General features: G+C 38.0%; 1 pseudogene; it reads left to right on the forward strand.

The window, feature by feature from the left end:
- Window positions 1–5078: 5078 nt before the first annotated feature.
- LOC121492719 lies at window positions 5079–6514 on the forward strand (annotated as a pseudogene).
- Window positions 6515–23064: the final 16550 nt, after the last annotated feature.

Below are 23064 nucleotides of genomic sequence, written 5' to 3' on the forward strand. Positions count from 1 at the left end.
ATTGAGAGGGGCACCTGGGTGGCTCAGTGATTGAGTGTCTGCCTTCAGACTAGTCATGATGCCAGGATCCTGGGATTGAGCCCACATTGGGCTCCCTGCATAAAGCCTGCTTCTCCCCCTGCCTGTGTTTCTGCCTCACTCTATGTCTCTCATGAATAAATAAAATATTTTTTAAAAATTTTAATTGAGATATAATTGACAAATAGCATTATATTAGATGCAGATGTACAGCACAATAATTCAATATTTGTATATATTGTGAAATAATTACCACAGTAAGTCTAATTCTTCCAATCTTAATGAATCTTTATATACCAATGTAAGATATCTGAAAAATTTCACCATACTTGAATATCAAATCATTCTTTTTTTTTTTTTTTCAAATATTTCTCAACACTTTTCTGGAACCATCTATCTTAGTTAAAGCCTAACTCTCTTGGTCAGTTCAGATTTCTAAGGAGCAAAGGCCAAATTCCTTGGTAGTGACTGGTACTTTCTTCCGATCTAACGAAGAAATTGCTGGCCTGTTTTTTTTATCTCTCTTTTCTGGAAAATGCCTGGTAATACTCTGGTGCTCATTAAGGATTAAATAGTCACAGTTTGAATTAATGACTGAGCAATGGCCATATGTATCATAATATTTGCCTTCCTTTGCCAGTACCTTTATTTATAGTAATGAACTCTTAAAAACAAAGTAAAGAAAATACTAAATCCACATTATAATAGCAGATGCTTAGGGATAATGGAATGAAGCCACTGCCCCTGAGGCAGGGGCTAGGAGTCCTCTTGCTGGAACCAGTCAAAGCTGGTTTAGAGGCATTTACTTCTAAGAAGTACCTCATTATTGTAACTTTGTGGTTTGTACCCAATGGAGGCTGAAGTGGAACGTGTAATGACCTCTGGGTCTATATTTTGATATAGCACCATGTGTTAAGTAGCATCATGTGTTAAGTAGCATCTTACAGTAAAGGGGACTTGAAACAGAATCCAAGATAGTCCTATTTATTAAAACATTGATATTAATAGAGATTTACAAGTGGGCCTATAACCAGAATTTAAGTTTAAAAGTGGAGGTGTAAAAAAAAAAATAATGGAGAAAGACAAATTTCTGAAGCACAATTTATGGAATGATTTTATCAGTAATGCTTTCTAGTCTAGAGCAGCAAACCCCTTGAGCCAGTTTCTTTAACTGTACTGCCCCCTGGTGGTAGGATGATTTAGTCCATTGACAGAGGCAGGTTGGAAGGAAAGAGGAGAAGCTGGAACAAGGCAGGGGCAACAGGTCAGATAAGTAGAAAAAAGAAAAAGAAAGAAAGAAAATAGAAAATAAGTTTGCTAGAAGAATATTCAGGAGATCCTGCCAGTGAGAATGTTGGGGACAGCACTTGGTACCCTGTAGGCGCTGCTTTTGCTGCCCATCTATATTGGTGAGCGCTCTTGAATTCCTTAGGACAGACAACGTTTTGTTTCGTTTCCTTTTACTTTACTTTGAAGCCCTGTGCAGGGTAGCTGTTGTGATACCAGAGTCACAGTTCTCAGCCACCACTATCTCAGTGCTCCCTATCATCTTGGAGAAATGTGGCCTAGGAAATTGGATGATACTAATCCACAAGCATACACTTGGCAGAGGAGATGTCAGAGTAGCTCCATGGCCCAGCGGAAGCCACTTGGAGGCTGATGGCCAAAAGAGGGCCTTGATGCTTGTTTATAAGTTATGCCTGTCTAATTTCAGTGAGGTGAGGAGGCTTATAATAAAGATCCCATTTAGAGAGATGTTTGAAAAGTAAAAAAAGATAACTAGAACCAATGTTGAGGAATCAGCAGAAAGTGCCAGCGGCTGTGGCACAAGGTGATTGTCACAATTGAGCATTACCTTTAGTTTTAAATTTCCTCCTACCAAGGAAAAACTGGAAGTACAGGGACTAATATAGTGTGCATTGCATGAAAGGATGAAATATAACTGTCCTTCAGAGATACATAGTTTCTGTGATTGGATGGAGGTGTTAACTAATGCTGCAGTGGTAATCATTTTGCAATATATACATGAATATAAATGTATCAAATAAACATGCCGTAAGTACGTATGTAGTAGTACGTACACCATAAACTCACACAATGTTGTATGTCAATTATATTATATTTCAATAAAACTGAGGCAAAATTTTAGATGATTTAAGAGATACAGGGTTCCTGGCATTACTTTCCAAAAGGAATTTATCCTAGAAATTCTAGACTCATAAATAAACACTGAATTTAAAGGCATCCAGATGCATAGTCAATTCTCTTCCACCGGAGCTTGCAGATCTGTTACTTTATCTAGGTGAGTACTAGATATGATGAATAGTTCCCGTTTGTCAGTGATTCCTAGCCTCTGGTGGGACCCCTAGTGGGCCATGGAGTTATTGCCATGTGTCTGTGAATATGTATTTTAGATGCATGATTTCAGGAGTAAAAAATTAATGTAATGACTGCTAGAACTAGTAATATATAAATTTATGTAAAAGAGCTGAATTCACACTAGCTTTTGGTTATTATATGTTTTCTAAGTTAGATTCTACTAACAATACAGTTGTTAAAATTTGATATTACGAGTAGGTCCTTATGCTTGACCAGGTTATGAACCATCACTGGTGCAGACTGTCTAGATGGTGTTACTGTTCTGAGCAGAGAAAGAAGACTCCCCAGTCCCAACCCCCACCCCTTCCCCAGTCACTACTCTCAATAACTGTTTTTTGTTTTCTGAGATGAGCTCCAGGAAAGGCACCCATGTGCTCAGATGCTCTGGGGCTTTGTTCAGTAATCAGCTTTGTGGTTTTAGGAGGCCCAAAAGAACTTCAGGGCTTTCCACTCTGAGCACTTTGTTCAGGAAGCTTAAGAGACTTGTTGTGGTTTCAGAAATGACATGCTTGAAGTTCTGGAGTTGGCCCAAACTACTGCTCCTGCTCAAACTGATGATAGGAAGAGAGGCAGCCATAGGGGCTGTTGGCCCAAAAACTGAAGCTGTGGTTATCTCCACAGACAACGGCTCTTTAGCAAGCTTGCAATTGCTCCAAAGCCCTTTCATGTGGGCAAAGAAAGAACTTTATCAGACAGAGAGTCTCTGTTTTCTTGAAACGCTGGGGTGAGAGGAGAGGAAGTTGGGCAGTAGATCAGGGCAGAATTTACAACAGGGAAAATCACGTTTCTGTTGAGTTGTTCCTTATCACAGGGGCAACTCCATGCCCCTGGATGCGTCATAGATGCTCATGTGCTGGCTGATGCTCAGACTGTAGCATGAGGCCCCCAGAGAGAAGGGAGATCTCTCTGAAGCAAGTTTAAGTCTTAAGCCAGTAGACTCTGGATCACCTGTCTTGGCTTGGCTGTTTAAGGACAGAGGCCAACGGCTGCAAGATTGCATGGGCATTGCAAAGCCTTGTGAGAGAAGCAGAGGTACACAGTATTTCAGCCTTGCCCCTTGCCACAGTGCCGTTAAAACAAGCCATCCAATCACCACCCAAGGACAAGCTGGCACATTTGTTAAGGAAAGTACCAAGGTCACAAATTGTACATCTTTAGTTATAACTCTAAGGGCACATATAAATTTGAGCATCCAACCAAAAATGTCTTTCCCGCTATTTATCATAGCCCTTCAGCTGTACCATTGGAAATTTATTTCTTGGAGTCAAGAGTCTTTTCAATCTCTCTTAGAATACAGAATGCATCCAGATGGTGCAGTCCATTGAGTAGCCAAATAGTGGTTTCTGCTCCAGTCATGATTTCAGGGTCATGAGATGGAGCCCAACATCTGGCTCGGGCTCTGTGAAGAGTCTGCTTGAGTTTCTCTTGCCCTCTCTCTCTTCCCCTCCCCACCTCTCTTTCTCTTTCTCTCTAAAATAAATAAAATAAATCTTTTTTAAAAATACAAACATTCTGGTGGGTTTATCCAGTAGGAATAGAGGAAATGACATGTCTGGAGGTGGGACAGATTGCTGGGAAGGAGCACAGAATGATAGAATAAAAAGACATTGTGTTTACAGCTTGTAATGCCTGGAATAGTAATCCATGGTCAGAAACAAGGTGGCAAGATCACAGCCTGTGCAGAGTCTGACTAGCTTAAAGCCCAAATTCTCAATTCCTCCTCCTTTCCTGCCAACCCCTCTTCCACTCTGGCTGACTTAACCTCAAACTTTAAACTCTTCCCTTACTCCTTTTGCTTCAACAAACCCATCATATAAAAAGCACTGAACCAAGGAAATCTTCACTCACATCTTGATTCTTTAGGTAAGGAATTCCATTTTTATTTTCTCATATAAAAGAGAGCTAGTCCCATCATGGTTCCCTGATGCTAAAATAAAAAAAAAAACAAACATATTTTTCTTGCCTTTCTGAAATCTGGAAACCTCTTAAAATGTGTACATTTAATATGGTAGTGTTTCTTTTTTTATATATCCCCAAAAACTGTTACTAAATACATGGTGTATCTTCTAATTAATGGTCCCATAGCACTAAAAAGATACAGTTTGTTTTTGTTTTGCTCTTTCTCACAAGTTAATGTAAGGAATGAATGTGATAATTCTTGTGAGAACTTGACAGTATATCAAGGTAGACAATAAAATGCCATGGGATTTTTTTTTCCCTAAACGGCCTCTTATCTCTTTAATGATGGTTCGAATGATTCCCAATGGCATCCTATACAATAGACACATGAGGCCTTCTTTCCTAAAGGCACGATGTTATGAAGCTGAGTTCTATTATTGAAAAACTCTTTAATATCATAGAAGTGTCCTGATCATTAAAATAAAAGAGAGATAAAATACAAATATATGTTCTTACAAACATTAAAAGTAAACATAATATAAATTACATGTTACATATATTATATACATTAATTAATACATATTGAAAGGAAGCATTATATATGTTCCTATAGGGATTTTTCTGCATGTCTGGGTTGACTAAAGTTTCTTAAAATATTTGGATAGGATATTTGGATATTTGGATAGGAAATATCTTCTTATTTTCCTAAATATCCCATAGAAAACATAGTTGGTCTTGATTACTCTGAGACTTATTAAGGTATGATGATTGTTTTAGGGATGATGGCTCTTGGGTTTCTGGGAGACCAAGAAACAGGAAGGTTTGGGTACAAACCTTGTGAGTACCTCTCATTGATACTAGGTAAATAGCCCCCACTCTTCTTCCTGGTCTATTCTTTAGAAAATTTTTATATAGGAGGTATTCTTTCTGAAGTGTCAGACTTCAGAATATACAGTGTCAGGGCTACTGGGGGTCTGACTATGGTCATCATTTTCAGATTCCAAGAATTGATTTTCCCAAAGTTAGATGTAAATTTCTGGCAATCAGGATTCAAACTTAGAACCCCTGGTCCTGTGTCCTATGGGTATAAATATTTTTTGCAGCTAAAAAATATGTTATTTGGTGAATAATTACTATGTGCTAAATTCCATAGTAGGCATAAGATATGCAAAGATGAATACATGCTCTTACAAATGGATAAGGAAATATGATAAGGACATAAACTAGAAACTCACAGAAGAGAATTCCAAATTGTCAAAAACATTTAAATGTGTGTGATTTGCTAGCAATTAAAAATATGTTAAGAGTCTCCGTGGGAAGCCAGGTACAGGTGACCATGTGGCAGCTGCTTGAGCCAGGGGGCCATTCCTGTGAGCAACACTGTCAGATTCTTAGGCAGTCCTGCCCACCAGTGGGGGACTACAGATGCTGCTCCCAGTGGCAACTTCTGAAGATGTTTCCATTCCTGAAAAGCCTAAGCTTAGATTTGTTGAAAGGCACCACTTATGCCAAAAGTGAGAAGAGAATCTAAAACCTTGGGTGACATATGTGGACCTTTACTGAAGCTACTGAGTTCACTGAAGGCAATTTTGCAATCTTGGCACTTGGTGGTGGTTACCTCCATTGGGACCATTTTAAAATGATGTACCTGACAATGAACTGCTCTGTGGACCCCAAGAACATGTTTGCCTTATGGAGAGTACCACCTCCTTTCAGGCCTATCACCTGCAAGGGTATGAGACAGTAAGTGGGGGGAGGCGAAAGTTCCTTTGGTCACAATATGACTTGTGAAGGCTGGCTATCTCATAATAGAGATGAGTGGGAATTGTGAATTCAAAGAGATACAAGGTTTCCTTGACTATATTGCTCACAAATTGCCCTTCTTGGAAAGGAGAAAAAATGAATGGGAAATATCAGAAAGGGAGACAGAACATAAGAGCCTCCTAACTCTGGGAAACGAACTGGGGGTAGTAGAAAGGGAGGTGGGTGGAGGTGACTGGGTGACGGGCACTGAGGGGGACACTTGATGAGATGAGCACTATGTGTTATTCCATATGTTGGCAAATTGAACACCAATAAAAAATAAATTTATTAAAAATAAAAAAAACAAATTGCCCTTCTCAGCAAAGTCTGTGTGTATAAGACTCTAGAGAAGATGTGGAAAGATCAAGAGGAATGAGAACAGAACAACCAAACCCCTGTATCTTTCAGCATATAGCCACTGCCAACACTGAGGATGTGGGAAGTCCTGAGCCCATATGACTTTATCCAGAAAGGCAAGTTCTGTATGCCTAAATGTGTATAGTGATAATGTAAGAAATAAATGTACAAAGGTTACTGAGAGAAAAAGAATCTACACTTTTATTCCTCTCATTCTACCCTTAAAGTCTTTGGGTAGCTCTGATGTCTAACCAAGGAGCAGCATATGAGTAGATGATTCCTGAAAAACTGTACAATATCTGTTGATTTTTTTTATTTTTTATTTAATTTTTAATTTTTATTTATTTATGATAGTCACAGAGAGAGAAAGAGAGAGAGGCAGAGACATAGGCAGAGGGAGAAGCAGGCTCCATGCACCGGAAGCCCGATGTGGGATTCGATCCCGGGTCTCCAGGATCGCGCCCTGGGCCAAAGGCAGGCGCCAAACTGCTGCGCCACCCAGGGATCCCTATCTGTTGATTTTTAAAAATCTTTTTCAAGTTTTTAAATTCTAGTAGCTAATACACAGTGTAATATTAGTTTCGTAGAATTTAGTGATTCAGCACTTACATACAATACCTGGTGTTCATCATAAGTACTCTCCTTAATCCCTATCATTCATTTAACCCATCTCCCCACCAAACCCCCCCCCTCCAGTAATCCTGTCTATTCTCTGTAGTTAAGAGTCTGTCTTCTGGTTTGTCTCTTTTTTTCTCTCACTACTACGTTCATCTGTTTCTTTTTTTTTTAATTTTTACTTATTTATGATAGTCACAGAGAGAGAGAGAGAGAGAGAGAGAGAGAGGCAGAGACACAGGCAGAGGGAGAAGCAGGCTCCATGCACCAGGAGCCCGATGTGGGATTCGATCCCAGGTCTCCAGGATCGTGCCCTGGGCCAAAGGCAGGCGCTAAACCGCTGCGCCACCCAGGGATCCCTGTTTTGTTTCTTAAATTCTACAGATGACTGAAATCATGTGGTATTTGTCTTTCCCTGATAGACTTATTTCACTTAGCATAATACTCTCTAGCTCCATGTCATTGCAGATGACAAGATTTTATTTTTTATGTCTGAGTAATACTCCACTGTGTGTGTGTGTGTGTGTGTGTGTGTGTGTATCACATCTTCTTAATCCATTCATCAGTCAATGAATATTTGGGCTCTTCCCATAATTTGGCTATTGTTGATAATGCTGCTATAAACATTGGGATGCATGTATTCCTTCTAATCAGTATTTTTGTATCCTTTTGGTAAATACCTAGTAGTACAGTTGCTGGATCATAGAATAATCATATTTTTAGTTTTTTGAGGAACCTCCATACTGTTTTCCTGCACCAGTTTGCATTCCCACCAACAGTGTAAGAGGGTTCCCCTTTCTCCACATCCTTGTCAACATCTATTGTTTTCCTGTATTTTTAATGTTAGCCATTCTGACTGGTGTGAGGTGTTACTTCACTGTAGTTTTGATTTGTATTTCCTTGCTGATGAGTGATGTTAAACATCTTTATATGTCCTGTAAAGAGGAGAGAGAAAGGAGACAAAAGTTTATTTGAAGAAATTATAGCTTAAAAATTCCCTAATCTGGGGAAGAAAACAGACATCCAAATCCAGGAGGTCAGAGAACTCCCATCAAAATCAACAAAAGCAGGCCAACACCAAGACATAATGTGATAAAGAAAAAAATCCTATGGGCAGCCCAGGTGGCTCAGCAGTTTGGTGCTGCCTTTGGCCCAGGGCCTGATCCTGGAGACCGGGGATCGAGTCCCACGTTGGGTTCCCTGCGTGGGGCCTGCTTCTCCCTCTGCCTGTGTCTCTGCCCCTCTCTCTCTCTGTGTGTCTCTCATTAATAAGTAAATTTTTAAAAAATTAAAAAGAAAAAGAAAAAAATCCTAAAAGTAGCAAGACAAAAGAAGTCCCTAACTTATAAGGAAAGACAAATAAGGTTAGCAGCAGATCTCCCCACAGAAACTTGGCAAGCCAGAAGAGAATGGCATCATATTTCAATGTACTGAAAGGAGAAACTCTGCAGCCAGGAATACACTAGCCAGAAGGCTGCATTCAGCATAAAAGAGAGATAAGGAGTTTCCATGACAAACAAAAACTAAAGGATTTCATGACCACTAAATCAGCCCTGGAAGAAATATTAAAGGGGACTCTGGAAGGGAAGACCAAGAGCAACAAAGACTAGAAAGGAACGGAGAAAATCTCCAGAAACAATGACAAAACAAGTTACAAAATGGCACTAAACACACATCTATCAAGAACTAGTCGGGCAGCCCCAGTGGCTCAGCGGTTTAATGCTGCCTTTGCCCCAGGGCCTGATCCTGGAGACCTGGGATCGAGTCCCATGTCGGGCTCCCTGCATGGAACCTGCTTCTCCCTCTGCCTCTGTCTCTGCCTCTCTCTCTCTCTCTTCTCTGTCTGTCATGAATAAATAAATAAATAATATTTAAAAAAAAAAAAAAAAAGAACTAGTCTGTAAGTAAATGGACGAAAAGTTCCAGTCAAGACATAAGGTACTGGAATGGATAAAAAATGCAAGACCCATCTATATGCTGCCTACAAGAGACCTAAAGACATCAGGAGATTGAAAGTGAGGAGATGGAGAAACACTTATCATGCAAATAGACCTCAAAATAAAGCTGGAGTAGTCATACTTAGATCAGACAAACTAGATTCTAAACCAAAGACTGTAACAAGAGATGAAGAAGTGCACTATATCATAGTAAAGGAGTTTATCCAACATGATCGAACAATTGTAGATTTTTATGCCCCCAACTTGGGAGCACCCAAATATGTGAAACTATCTATTTTTTTAAGTGCATTATTATACTTACATTAAATAAAGTTTGAGGATTACCTCAGGAAAAAATGTATATCTGTAAGTTAATATGAGAAGTCATTCTTTTCTTTTTTTGCTCTGTTTAAAAATAATGGCTGTATCCAGTGATAGAGAAAGTATGGGTAACTTTCCTATACTGTTGATGAAACAGGAGTTTGGCAATATGTATGAAAATAAAAATATATATCTTTAACCTGACAATTCCCATTTGGGAATTTAAGCAAGGCAAATAATAGAAAAAGGAGCTCAACAATATGTATAGATTTTCATTGGAATATGGTTTGTTTGGTGTTTTTTTTTTTTGGAATATGTTTTTAAATAATGGTTTCATATGAGCTTCATTTATAGTGTTGTTAAATAATTTATGTTACATACTTTCAGTGGATTGCTGTGCAGTTGATTATGTATTCCTATATTAGGAAAGCGATCTACAATGTAGACCAAGTAAAAATAACAGAATGCTATATACAGGCTCATCCTGTTTTTAAAACAGGATTTTCTATTTCTGTTTTTAAAAAAGTATACATACTTATATGCATACTAAGACATTAAGAAAGATCCTCCAAGATGATAAACATGGACCAATCTTTCATTTCTTTTTTATACTTCCCTGTAGTTCCTTAAATTTTTTGCAATGAGCTTTAATTACTTTTATTATATGAGAAAGGTATTAAAATAAAAGTATCAAGCACTCTGTCCTCAAGGATGTCACATTTGTATGCACAGGCATATTTTTCCAAGATGAAGTAAAAATGTCTAATAATTCTAGAATTTGATGAATTGGCAGAACTACGCTGTGAGTTCATCTCTCATTTCAAAGCCCAAAGTCCAGCTCCAGGAAGAGAGCAGGGGATCCAGACAAGTCTTGCCTTCCTGTCCTCCAGTGAGCCAGCCACTCTGATCCTTTTCTCAGCATTTTTCTGCTTATGGTAAATCAGATCCAGGTGATATCATTTTCTTCAGCAGGAGAAGAACTAGAATAAAACAGGAGGTTCCTAAGTTCTAAGCACTCTTTTAGATACTCATATATCCTCCACTGATGAGGTGAGTGTTGATAGAATAAGTGGCCCTAAATTGACAGGATCATGACTCAGATCTAGTCTTCTAGTTCCAAAATCCAAATACACTTCTATGTATTTGTGTGTTCTCCAACACAGATTCCTGCTTTAGTGTAAAACAGTTTGTGCCTAAAGGTTTGCATTTAATTGAGTCTTCCTTAGAAGAGGTCTATAGAGGGCATATTTCTCTATGTCTTAGCTTTCTTTAACTGGCTAGAGACCTGCACACTCCACCCATCCCTCCATCTGTCCTTGCATCCATCCATCTATCCATCCTTACATATATTATCTCCATTTACCCATTTTTCCATCTAGTATTTGTTAAGAGCAACATTGTTTAGAGTTTAAAAGCATGGTCTATAGAATCAAATTGGCTGGATTCAAATCGTAGCTCTACCATTTACCAGATAGAGACCATGGACAAATCATTTAAATACTTTGTGCCTTTTTTTGTAAATTGGGGATAAATTGTAAATTGGGGATAATTGTAAATTGGGCATACCAGTACTTACCTCATAATGTTGTATACATTAAATGACTCAATCAATCTAAAGTACTCAGAGTAATGCCTTGCATGTAATAAGTATATTTCCATCATGATTAATATCATGCTCCAGGCACTGCACTTGATACTAAAATTTCAAAATAGAATAAAATAAGATTTCTGCCTTCAAGACTAGCGTATAGTCTAGAGGCAAGGACAGGCACACCTATGATCATAAGCACAAAGTTCTGTGGGGGCAACACTGGAGAAGGCGGGTGTTAAAGAGGGTTCCTAGGGAAGAGATTGTCTAATCTGAAGTCAACCAGCTAAAGATGGGAAATGCTGGGAAGAAGACCTGGAGGCAAGAATGTGTGGCAAGCTTGAGGTACCCAGATGGTTCAGAACAACTGAAGTGCAGAGTGCCGGAGGGGAGGTCAGCTGGCTCTAGTTCTTTGACAACTTTTATAGAAGTTCCTTAAATCTAGTGGCACTCACGACACCCCTTTCCCTTTACTTGCATTTAAATCTTTTTGCCTATTATTGCCCTTAATTAATAATAACACATCAGACCTAACATCTAAGTTTGGAGTTCATGGGTAAAAACTCTCCTTTCATCATGCTTTCAGTTTCTGGGGTGAAATGACTAAGTGTTTCAGCTACGCCTGTGTCTGGAAACTTCACCATATTTACAGTCTCAGACTGTGGAAGTGGGATTCACAGTGTCCCCAGCTTTGGGGAAAAGTGATTCCCCCAGCCATTGGATTTGGCAGGCTTTTTGGGACCAGCTGCCTCCCAACACAGAGAACAAGGACATATAGTGGACCCGCACTCCCGCCTTCGGTGGAAATAACAGTGTGCCTGGCAGACTGACCAGCTTAAGAAGGCAGATTTATTTTATAGTTCTTATATTGTCTTTATGATAATAATGTTCCAAGGAAGGAACTTGAGTGCTGAGACTACCACTGACTAAGATTTTTATGACTGTCTTGACTATTCCCAAGTCCTACTCTCCCTCTATTTCTTTGTTTGCCTTTAAAGTATCAAGTATTAAAATATTTTTTGATTACTCAGTTTTAACTGATGCCTTATTCATCACAAAAGTTATGTATTCTTAATTTTTTTCTTCAATTCTTTTCGTATATTTTCTCTGAAGTATGTGTCTCCTGTTCTATTTTGAGATTCTATTTGAAAGTAACATAAGGATGCTCACTGGCCTGGTTGCCAGTTTCCAGAGAAGGTTCAAATCTTGTTACCTATATCTTCAAAAGGATTTCTGTAGCTCTGTCATAACACCTTCAGTGTTTCTCTGTCGTCTTCTGCTTTCTTTCTGTTTTTTGGTGTAACATCCTCCAGAGGGTATTTTTGGCAACAGAGCTTGTCTGAATCAGTCTCCCTTTCATTTCTGAGGCAAACCAGTGATTCATCTTTGGTTCAGGAGGACTTTCACAAACACAGCTATATTGTTTTGTATCATTAAGGTTTGAGTTAGGGAGACAGATCAACGGGAACTGTCTCAGGGGCATTCAACTTTCCAGTTAGGTCCTCATTGTTGCTTCTGTCAACAGTAACAGGAAGACTATGAGTGCAAGTGAAAGTCTTCTGAGCCTGATTTTGACGCCTCCTCCCCTGCTCAGGAGACCATGAGGTGGGTAGAGGAAGAAAAGCTGGAAGTTGAAATCACAAGTGAATTAAAGAGTAATGAAATCATGTGTGTCCTGATGTGCTATCCTGAAAAGGGGCAGGATCCCCTATATTGTATTCCTGCCAAAAGAATTTAGTCTAATTATGCAGAAATAATCAGTCACATCCAAATTATGAGATATTTTGCAAAACAGCTAGCTTAGGATTTTCAAAAATATCAGTGTAGTAAAAAACAAAAGATTAGGAAATTATTCTAGATTAGTTTTTAAAATGTGCCAGCAGCATGAGCATCACCTAGGAGTTTATTGGAAATACATAATTTCAGGGCCCACCCCAGAGTTAAAATCAGAATTTGGATTTAACAAGATCCCCAGATGATTTGTGTGCACATTAAATTCTGAGAAGCTCCGATCTGATGTACAATTCATGCTCAAATTTCCCTCAGTTGACCAATAATATTCCTTTTGGCTGTTCCCCAACCCACCCTACTCCTAAGTTGAATCTAATCAAGTATCACACCATGCATTTAGTTGTCATATATCTTTATCTTTTAATCTAGAACTGTGGCTCTTACTCTTTAGCATGCATCAAAATCACTTGTAGTGTTTTTAAAATATAGATTGCCATCTCCTAAGACAAGGGAAACAAAAGCAAAGATAAACTATTGGGACTACTCCAAAATAAAAAGCTTTTGCAAAGGAAACCATCAACAAAACAAAAAGGCAGCTTACTCAATGGGAAAAGATATTTGCAAATTATATATCTAATAACAAGTTAATATCCAAAATATGTAAAGAACTTATGCAACTCAACACCAAAAACAATCTGATTAAAAAAATGCAGAGAGGAACTGAATAGATATTTTTTTCCAAAGAAGACATACAGATGGACAACAGGTACATAAAAGATGCTCAACATCACTAATCATCAGGGAAATGCAAATCAAAACCACAGAGATAGCACTTTAAACTGTTAGGATGGCTAAAATAAAAAAGATAAGAAATAACGTGTTGACAAGGATATGGAGTAAAAGGAACACTCATATACTATTAGCAAGAATGGAAATTAGGATAGCCACTGTGGAAAACAGTAGAGTTTCCTCAAAAGCTTAAATATAGAAATGTAATATGATCCATTATTCCACTATTGATTATTTACCCAAAGAACACAAAAACAAAACAAAACAAAACAAAAAAGAACACAAAACCCCTAATTTGAAAAGATATGTGCACTTTTATGTTTCTTGCAGCATTATTTCTAATAACTAATATATGGAAGCAAACTATGTCCATTGATAAATGAATGGATAAAGGACATGTGGTATATATATGCAATGGAATATTACACAACCATTAAAAAACGAGATCATGCTGTTTGAGACAATGTGGAAAGACCTAGAGGATATTAATGCTAAGTCAAATAAGTCAGACTGAGAAAGACAAATACCATAGGATTTCACTCATATTTAGAATCAGACAAACAAAAATCCACAGGTGAATAAACAAAAAGCAGAATCAGACCCATAAATACAGAAGCATGGTTGCTAGAGGGGGGACAACGGGAGGTTGGGCAAAATGGGTGAAGTAGCATGAGAGATACAGGCTTCTAGTTATGGAATGAATAAAAGGATAAAAAAGGGATAGCATAAAAAATATAGTTTATGATATTGTGAAAACATTGCATGGTGACAGATGATAGCTATACTTGTAGAGAACATAGTATAATGTGTAAACTTGTTAAATAGCTATGTTATATGTCTGACACTAGTGTAACATTATGTGCCAACTGTACTCATAAAAATAAATAAAAATAAACTTAGAATGTTTACAGGATTCCAGGTAGATCAAAACAAATTCTATAAAATTCAGTGTTTTTGTGGTGCATTTTAGTGGAAGTCTTTGTCTTAATCATTTCACACTATGAAACAATAGGTCTCTTCCCAAGTGCCGTATTTCAGGGGCTGTTTATTGAGCACCTGAAATAGGCACTGGATTCCAAGACAGAAAATAGAGACAATATTTCTGCCTCCCAATGCATACATTGCTGGGAGGCAAAATGTGGGAATAACTGGTCTACATCACATCTTTGCATGTCTGGTTTAAAGAAAATAGTATATCAAAACTAAGCATGCCTATGAAATTCTTTGATTATATTAACATAAAAATAAAAAATTTAAAGAAAAAAACCCAAATCCCATACACCCTCCAACTTCCAGATACTGAGAGTTTCTAGAGGTGAGTGAGGTCAGATGCTGCTGGCCCTAGGACCACACTGTGAATAGCAAGGAATTAAATAATAGCATTAGTTCAACGTGAAATTTCTCAGTGTAATAATTAGTTTGTATAGATAAAAGACTGTCTTTGGAGATTCTTGCTGAAGTATTTAGAGATGTAGTGTATGATATCTACAAATAACTCTCAAAAGATTCAATAAAATAGATAAATAGCTATATGGTTGGGTGGATCATGAATGCATAAATAAATGGATGGATGGGTGGATAAATGGATAGGCTGATAGAGCAAACATTAACAATCAGTGAACGTAGATGAACAGTGAACATAGTGAACAAAAGAAATAGTGAGGAAACAAATCAACTGTGGGGAAAGAAAATCTTCTCTGCCCTTTCAGGTTTATTACCTGGGGCTTTTCATATTGTATTGACAAAAGACAGATTAACAGAAAAAAAAGTCATGCAAATTGTATTTGATGTCAATTTTTATAGGACATTGTGGTTTTTCTGGAAAAGAAGGAGGACTCAAAGAAGTGGATAGGCCTAACAGCTTATATAGCATTTTTAACAAAAAATGAGAAATTATGGAGGTGTCACGACAAAGGAAAAAGCTTTGGGCTTCCAATGGTGGCAAACTGTGGGCAGATAAATACATGGAGGAAACTAATGAGACATAAGGGCTGTCCCAGTCAGGTTTATTTGTACAAGTCCATCTCTGAGATGGGGGATGTATGGCAGCTCTTGTTTCTCAGTACTTTCTGCCTTTAGTCAGATAAGGAAATCTCTGGGGAAGCTTCTTTATGTATCTGTTGATTCTCAAAAATATTCAGCTCAAAATAATCCTTATGCCAAAGTGGTAGCAGGGTTCAGAACACACTAACCCAAAGTATGATACCTTGGCATATTGACTATTTAAGCTGGAGGAGTTTGAGAAATGGAAGGGGCAGAAGGACTGTCTAATTTCCTCCATTTCCCCTGAATTAGGTCTTAAGATGCTCATGTGAGAGGTGTCCTCCTTATAACGAGAGGAAAGGAGTGTCCTTATCTCCAAAGATAGAGGGACCCTGAGAGGAATCTGAACCAATAGCCCTTGCTAAGTTTCCTCTGTTTACTACCTTAATTCATACCATTTTGTCCTATCACATTTTCCCATGACTCTCCACACTTCATCAAACCTAGCATAACAATGCTCAGGTTTAAACCACTTCTTTGAATCTCATTTCCTCACATAAAACTTATATTACATAATTCATATGTTTTTCTCTGTTAATCTGTCTTTTGTTAGTCTAAATTTACAGGATCCCAGCCAGTGAACCTAAGGAAGGTGGAAGAAAGCATATTTTTCCCCTCTCCCCAGTGGCATATTTTGGAATGGCATAATCTGATCTCCTTCAAAATAAAAAATGTCTACGTCGAGATTGTAGCTTTTACTGTCCCTATTAACATTATACCAGCATGGAGTAGTGTGGAGTGTGGTAAGAGCAGTCTTTGGGCGGGTCTGATCAGTACCACTAAGGCTGCTGGATGAGTGGAATGTAGCGTATGGCTCAGTAACTGGCCTTTGTGGTTTTAACCTGAGAAGCTGAGTAATTTTTATAGATAAAATAAATACTCATAGATAGTGTTTTGTACCATAAGGACTAAAATGAATTGTGACAATGAACTGATTTATTTCATTAATACCAGTTAAGAGGAATATATGACCCTTGCCAGCTGTGTCCAACCAGTGATCATCCTCAGGGACTTACAGCAGGAAATACTTCAATCTCTGGGAGGGGTGGTTCAAAGCACCCTGGTAGAGGTGAGGAAGGAATGCAGATTCTGCCTCAGGTAATGCCAAATTAGAGAGCCGTGGCCTCAGCAGGTCGCTCAGGCCTTTTGGGACTGTTTTCTTGTCTCTAGCCTCACCATTGTACTGGGGCAGGAATTTTCAGATTGTGCTTTGTGGAACCTTCAGAGATTCCCTGAAGAGAACTCAGGGGCCCCCGGAAGGAGTGAGAACACACTTTAGACAGGGCTGGAAGGTAGTCCCTCTCCTGCTTCAACCACACCTGTGAGCTATCCACCCCTGCACAGCAAATGACAGTCCTGATGGGCATTATAGGTTATCCAGTGGTGAGTGGGACACTGACAGGAGGAATGGGATGGCAGGGTGGAGAGAGAATACAAAGGAAAGAAGAGGCTTCTACCAGGACTGGGAGGCACACCAGAAAGCCTCATTCTTCTCAACATTTGTTGAGTGCCTCCTGACTTAGACCAGACAGTCTACATAAGGACTGAGGAGGAGGTGATGACAGCACAAGGTCCAAAGTGACCATACAAGGCTTCTTACAGGAGATATTTTTCAGTTAGATCCCAAAAAGGAATCCTGATATCGAGGCCGGTGTATGTCCTGCCTTCACCTTCCATAGCAATGAGAGAGACCTCTTCATGTTGTCTTTGTAAATGCCTTGTGAAGCTCCGTGTTTCAGTAGGAAATGCCAAGTATCCCCTAGCACCAGGCAAAATTGCCCATTACTTGTGAGCCTAGGAGAACAGGTCATGTTTGTTGGATCATTAACTGTTGCTTATGCTTAGATATAATTTTAAGCAAATGAAAACAATTTTGCTAGTGAGTTGTAGTGTTTACACTGACCATTATTAAGATATTTTCTTAACAGCACGTCTTGCCACAGGGACTGTCCCACCACCAGGCCCAGGTCTGTAGGCTGCTTCCTATTACAGAAGAAATGGCAATGCTAGCTGCAATTTCTGGTGTTTAGCATCTGCCCTTACCAAAAACACCCTCATCCACAGTTACTGGCTACCTATTAGTCACCAAGATATAAATTTGAAATGTAAATAGCATCATATTTGCTATTGTTTCAGGTTTAGTCCAACAGCTAGTCCTAGTTTACTACTTACTCATCCAGTCATGACTCCAGATGCTAGAAAATAAACCTTTAACATATTGGAACCCCATAGTCTCAAATGTTGCAGTAGGCAAGAGCTTGATATTTCTTTAAAAACATGAATACACATGCAGAGAGAGATAAGCTTCATATTAAAGATTTCTTCTGGATTTGCATTTACCCCCACTACATCCACTGCTGCTTCTGGTTACACTGACCAGTTCATAGCCTTGCATAAGGAACTGAGTTTTTCTGAGCCTTAGTATCTCATTTATAAAATGAGAGGGTTGCAGGCTCCTGAATGGCCATCCTATCTTTGGCCTGATTCCATGCTATGTCCTTTGTTGAGAAACTAATACCAAACCTCTAGACCAGTTTTGCCTCTCAAGAGACATTTGGCAATGTCTGGAGACATTTTGGGTTGTCACGACTTGTGGTGGGGCTATGAATGGCATCTAAGGGATAGAGACCCGGAATACTACTAAATGTCCTATAATGCACAAGGCAAGCCCTCACTACAAATGATTATCTGGCCCAAAATATCCATGGTGCCAGGTTCCTAAACTCCCTTCTAGAACTGGTAATTTCTGCAAGTCTTTAAGCCTGCAAGGTAAATGTCACTTCCCACAGGACATTTGATCTGATGCCCTAAATTGAACATAAAGCTGTCAGAACACTTTTCCCCATATGCTATAATTGTTTACCCATTTTTCTCTGTAGGAGATAAGGTAATATATCTTGTTTAGTGCTTTATGTCTCTCTTGAGCTTAGTATGTAACATAGTTGAACAAAGAAATATGAGTGGACAGTTGGAATCAGCTAGAGCTGTTATAACAAAGTATCACAGACTGGGTGGCTTAAACAACAGAACTGTATTTTCTCACAGTTTTGGAGGCTGGAAGTCCAACATCAAGGTATTGGCAGGTTTTGTTTCTTCTGAAGCCTCTCTCCTTAGCTTGCAGAGATGGTTGCCTTCTCATTGTGTCCTCACAGGGCCTTTTCACTATGTACATGCATCAGAGTCTCCTCTTATAAGGACATCAGTTAGATTGGATTAGGGCTTACCTGATTTTTAACTTCTTACCTCTTTTAATGTAATCACCTTGTTCAAGACCCTGTCTCCAAATATAGTCACATTCTGAGGTACAAGGCCTGAGGTAGTTAGGACTTCAACATATGGATGGGGGCGGGGGGGGACATAATTCAGACCATAACAATAGGTTTTTATTATCTCTTACATTCTGAGGTTTAACTCCATAGGAATGTTTCAGTTGAGAAAGAACAAATCTCCTTATCCCTTTCCAATTCTGGCTCTTCTTCAACAATCTCCCCACCTTCTGCCTCCAAATTATGGACAGTTATGAGATTAAAAAATGAAAACATCTGGTTTTCTTGGCACTAACACCCTTTCACAGGTGATCAGAGGCAGATATCAGTGCATGGTTAGATCCTGCCTCGCCAATAACAAGCTGAAGGATCTCAGGAAATCTTAGTTCTTATTCTGAAAAATAAGACAATTTTTATATCAGTCTCTTAGAGTTGGTGCCAGGATTCATCAAGATAATGCATAAGATGTGCCTAACACAGTGCTCGGTACATAGTAAGTATTCAATAAATGTTAGCTTTATTTGACCATTGTTTTTATGGGGGGACGGAGGGTTGGCAATAAATTAGACATTTTTTTGTATTACAGCAAAGTTCTTTTTTTCACCTTAGAAGACCTTGATCTTTATAAGATGAAACAGTTTGCTAAGTCTTTCCTTTTTAATTGACATTATAGATAATTTGAGAAACCCAATTGTCATCTAGTTTTTGCTTACAACTCCTACCTTAGTACCCTGTTTGCCATCAACTCTCCAAAGCTAAAGACAGACTAATCGGAAAATGAGATTCAGATTTCCTCTGAAACCTTGTTATCCCCTTCTCACCCATTCTGGAATCCACACCTGCATTAAACTTGTAGATTCTACTTCTTTACTACCACTTAAAGTTTTCTATCTCTCTACAGGCCTCTCTCTCTCCATCTTGACTGGAATCGTCACTCTTTCTTATCTAGTGCCACTTTAGAGTTCAACTTCCCTGACCCTGGATGAGTCCCTTCACACCCACCCCCTACACTACTCTTAGTTTGATCTTGCCAACAAAAAAAAAATGCCTCAGTGGCTTCCCCTGGCTTTCAGGATTGAACTTCAAGCTTAATTGCAAAGCCCTTTCTAATTTGGCCCCTACTTCCTTTTCCAGCCTTCTGTCTCCCAGCTCCTCCCCCTAAAGGCATTGTGCAGTGTCACACTTCTGTACCTTTTCCAAGGGTCACACTGTCTACTTCCAATCTCCTTCCATCCTTCACCTGGGCAACTCTTACTTGTTCTTTAAACATCTATCTCTTCCTGGAAGCCTTTTTACTGCCCCCTAGCTCCAATTATAGCTTTTATTTATTCAGGGATGTTTGAATACAGTGAAATGCACAGATCTTAAATTTCTAATTCAAGGAGTTTTAATAAACTTATACACATTCACGTAATCTCTACCCCAGTTGAGACATAGAAAATTCCCTCATGCTAACCTCTGAGTCCACCTCTACTCCACTCCCCACCCCTGCATAGACAACCATTCTTCTAATTTCTATCACCACGGATTAGGTTTTTTCCTGTTCTTAAACTTTATATAAATAGAATCATATGGCATATACTCTTTTGTCCATATTTATGGGTCTTTTGGGGAGCTTTAGTCTATTCCTTTAATCTATTTATCTATGTTTACACCCAATACCATATTGTCTTAATTGTTATAACTGTGTGTAAGTCTAGAATTCAGATTATTCAGACTTCACCTTTGTTCCTCAAGACTATTTTGGTTAATCTAGGTATTTTGCATTTCTATTTTGCATTTCTGGGTATTTTAGAATCAACTTCTACCAAAAACAATGCCTGTTGGAATTGCAAATGTGATCATAATTATACTGAATTTATAGAATTTTGAAATGAATTGAATTTTGAATTGAATTTTGGGGAAAATTGACTCGGTAATATTCAATCTTTCTAATCCATGAACATAATCTACTTCTTTATTTATTGAGATCTTTTCAAATTTCTCTCAGCAGTGTTTTGTAGCTTTTAGAGGTTCTGCATATCTTTTATGAAATATATTGCTAAGCATTTTCTAATTTTGATACTATTATGAATAAGATTAAAAATTTTTCATTTCTCAGTTTTTGTTGTTGGTATATATATAATTGATTTTGTTTTTTTTTTTTTTGTTTTTTTTTTTTTTTGTTTTTTTTTTTTTTTTATAATTGATTTTGTATATTGGCTTTATATATTGAGATCTTGATAAATTTAACTATAGTAGTTTTTTCACCTCCATGGGGCTTTCTATATAATCATGTCCTCTGTAAATAGAAAGTTTTCTTTCTTCTTTCCAATATTTATACTTCCTGCATCTTTTGTCACCTTATTACACTTTTTTGGACTTCTGAAACAATTTTGAATAAAAGTGAGAGTAGACATCTTGTTTTACTCCTGATCTTAAATATTAAGAATTTAATAGTTGATAATTAAGTTTGATGTTAGCAGTCCATTTTTTAAAAACTGCTTTTTATCAGACTAAGGAAGTTTTTTTTCTATTTTAGTTTGGAGAAATTCTTTGTTGTTCTTAAATCATGAATAAGGGGATCCCTGGGTGGCGCAGCGCTTTGGCGCCTGCCTTTGGCCCAGGGCATGATCCTGGAGACCCAGGATCGAATCCCACGTCGGGCTCCCGGTGCATGGAGCCTGTTTCTCCCTCTGTCTATGTCTCTGCCTCTCTCTCTCTCTCTCTGTGACTATCATAAATAATAAATAAAAGAAAAAAAAATTTAAAAAAAAAATCATGAATAGGTATTAAATTTTATCAGATGCTTTTTCTGCATCCATTGAAGTGATACTTGGCTTTTTCTTTTATTCTATTAATATGTAGATTACATTCATTGATTTTTGTATGTTAAACAATCCTTTCATTCTTTGCATGAATTACAGTTGGTCATGCAGTAATAAAGTTTTATGTGTTTCTGGATAAAAATGTGCCAATTTTAAAGCATTTTTGTAACTATGTTTATGAAGGATATTGGTCCATGATTTTTCTTTTCTCAAAAGATGTCTCTTAAATTTTGGTGTCAGAATGCTGGTCTCATAAAATGAGTTTGGAAGTGTTTCCTCATGCTCTGTTTCCTGAGAGTTTGTATAACTTGACATCATTTCTTCCATAAATGATAGAATTCACTTAGGGAAGCCATCTGGACCTGTAGGGTTTTTTGTGAGCTATGTTTTTATTATGAATTCTATTTCTTTTTTTTAAGATTTATCTTTTTATTTGAGAGAGAGAGAGAGAGAGAGAGCATGCATGCGTGCACATGTGAATGAGCAGGGGGAGGGGCAGAAGGACAGTAAGAGAATTCTCAAGCAAACTACGGGCAGAGTGGAGAAGCCAACTCAGGGCCCATCCCAGGACTCTGAGATCATGGCCTCTGAAATCAAGAGTCAGACACTTAACCAACTAAGCCACCCAGGCATCCTTGCGTTTTATTTTTTTTAGTAGAGATAGAACTCTTCAGCTATTCTATTGTTCCTTGTGTCCATTTTGGTAAATTTATGTTTTAAGGAATTTTTCCATTTCATTTCATTTTTAGAATTTATTAATACAAATTTTAAAAAATAATACTGATTTGTTATAATGTCTATAGAAGCTGTAGTAATGTTTCTTCTTTTATTTATATTAGCTGTCTACATTTTCTTTTTTTGTTCATCAGCCTTGCTTGTTTTTAAAGTGGAATCTTAATTTTAGACCTTTTTATTGTCTAATACAAGCATATAGTACTAAAAACTATATATTTTTTAAAGATTTTATTTATTTATTTGAGAGAGAATGAGAGTGAGAGAGATCACCGAGGGAGAGGAGAGGGAGAAGCTGACTTACTCAACTTGGGGCTTGATCCTGGGACTCCTGGGGCCCCACAACTATAGTTTTTAGTACTGCTTTAGATACATCCCACAATTTTGATTTTTTGTGTTTTTATTATTACTAATTAAAAATATTTTCTAATACTTCTTATTTCTTCTTTGATGCATGAGTTATTTATAAGTCTGTTTCTTAATTTCTAAATATTTAGGGTTTATTGGGATATCTCAGTAGTAATGACTCTGATTTAATTTCATGTGGTTTAGGGGCAGCTAGGTGGCTCAGCTGGTTAAGTGTCTGCTTTTAGGTCAGGTCGTGATCCCAGGGTCCTAGGATAGAGCCCTGTATAGAGCTCCCTGCTGCCTGCTTCTCCCCCTCTCTCCCTCTGCTGCTCCCCCTGCTTGTGCTCTCTTGCACTCTTATCTCTTTCTCTCAAATAAATAAATAAATAAAATATTTAAAAAATAGTAATTTCTTGTGGTTTAAAAATATA

The sequence above is a fragment of the Vulpes lagopus genome, chromosome 6, assembly GCF_018345385.1.
Source record: "Vulpes lagopus strain Blue_001 chromosome 6, ASM1834538v1, whole genome shotgun sequence".
NCBI lineage: Eukaryota > Metazoa > Chordata > Mammalia > Carnivora > Canidae > Vulpes > Vulpes lagopus.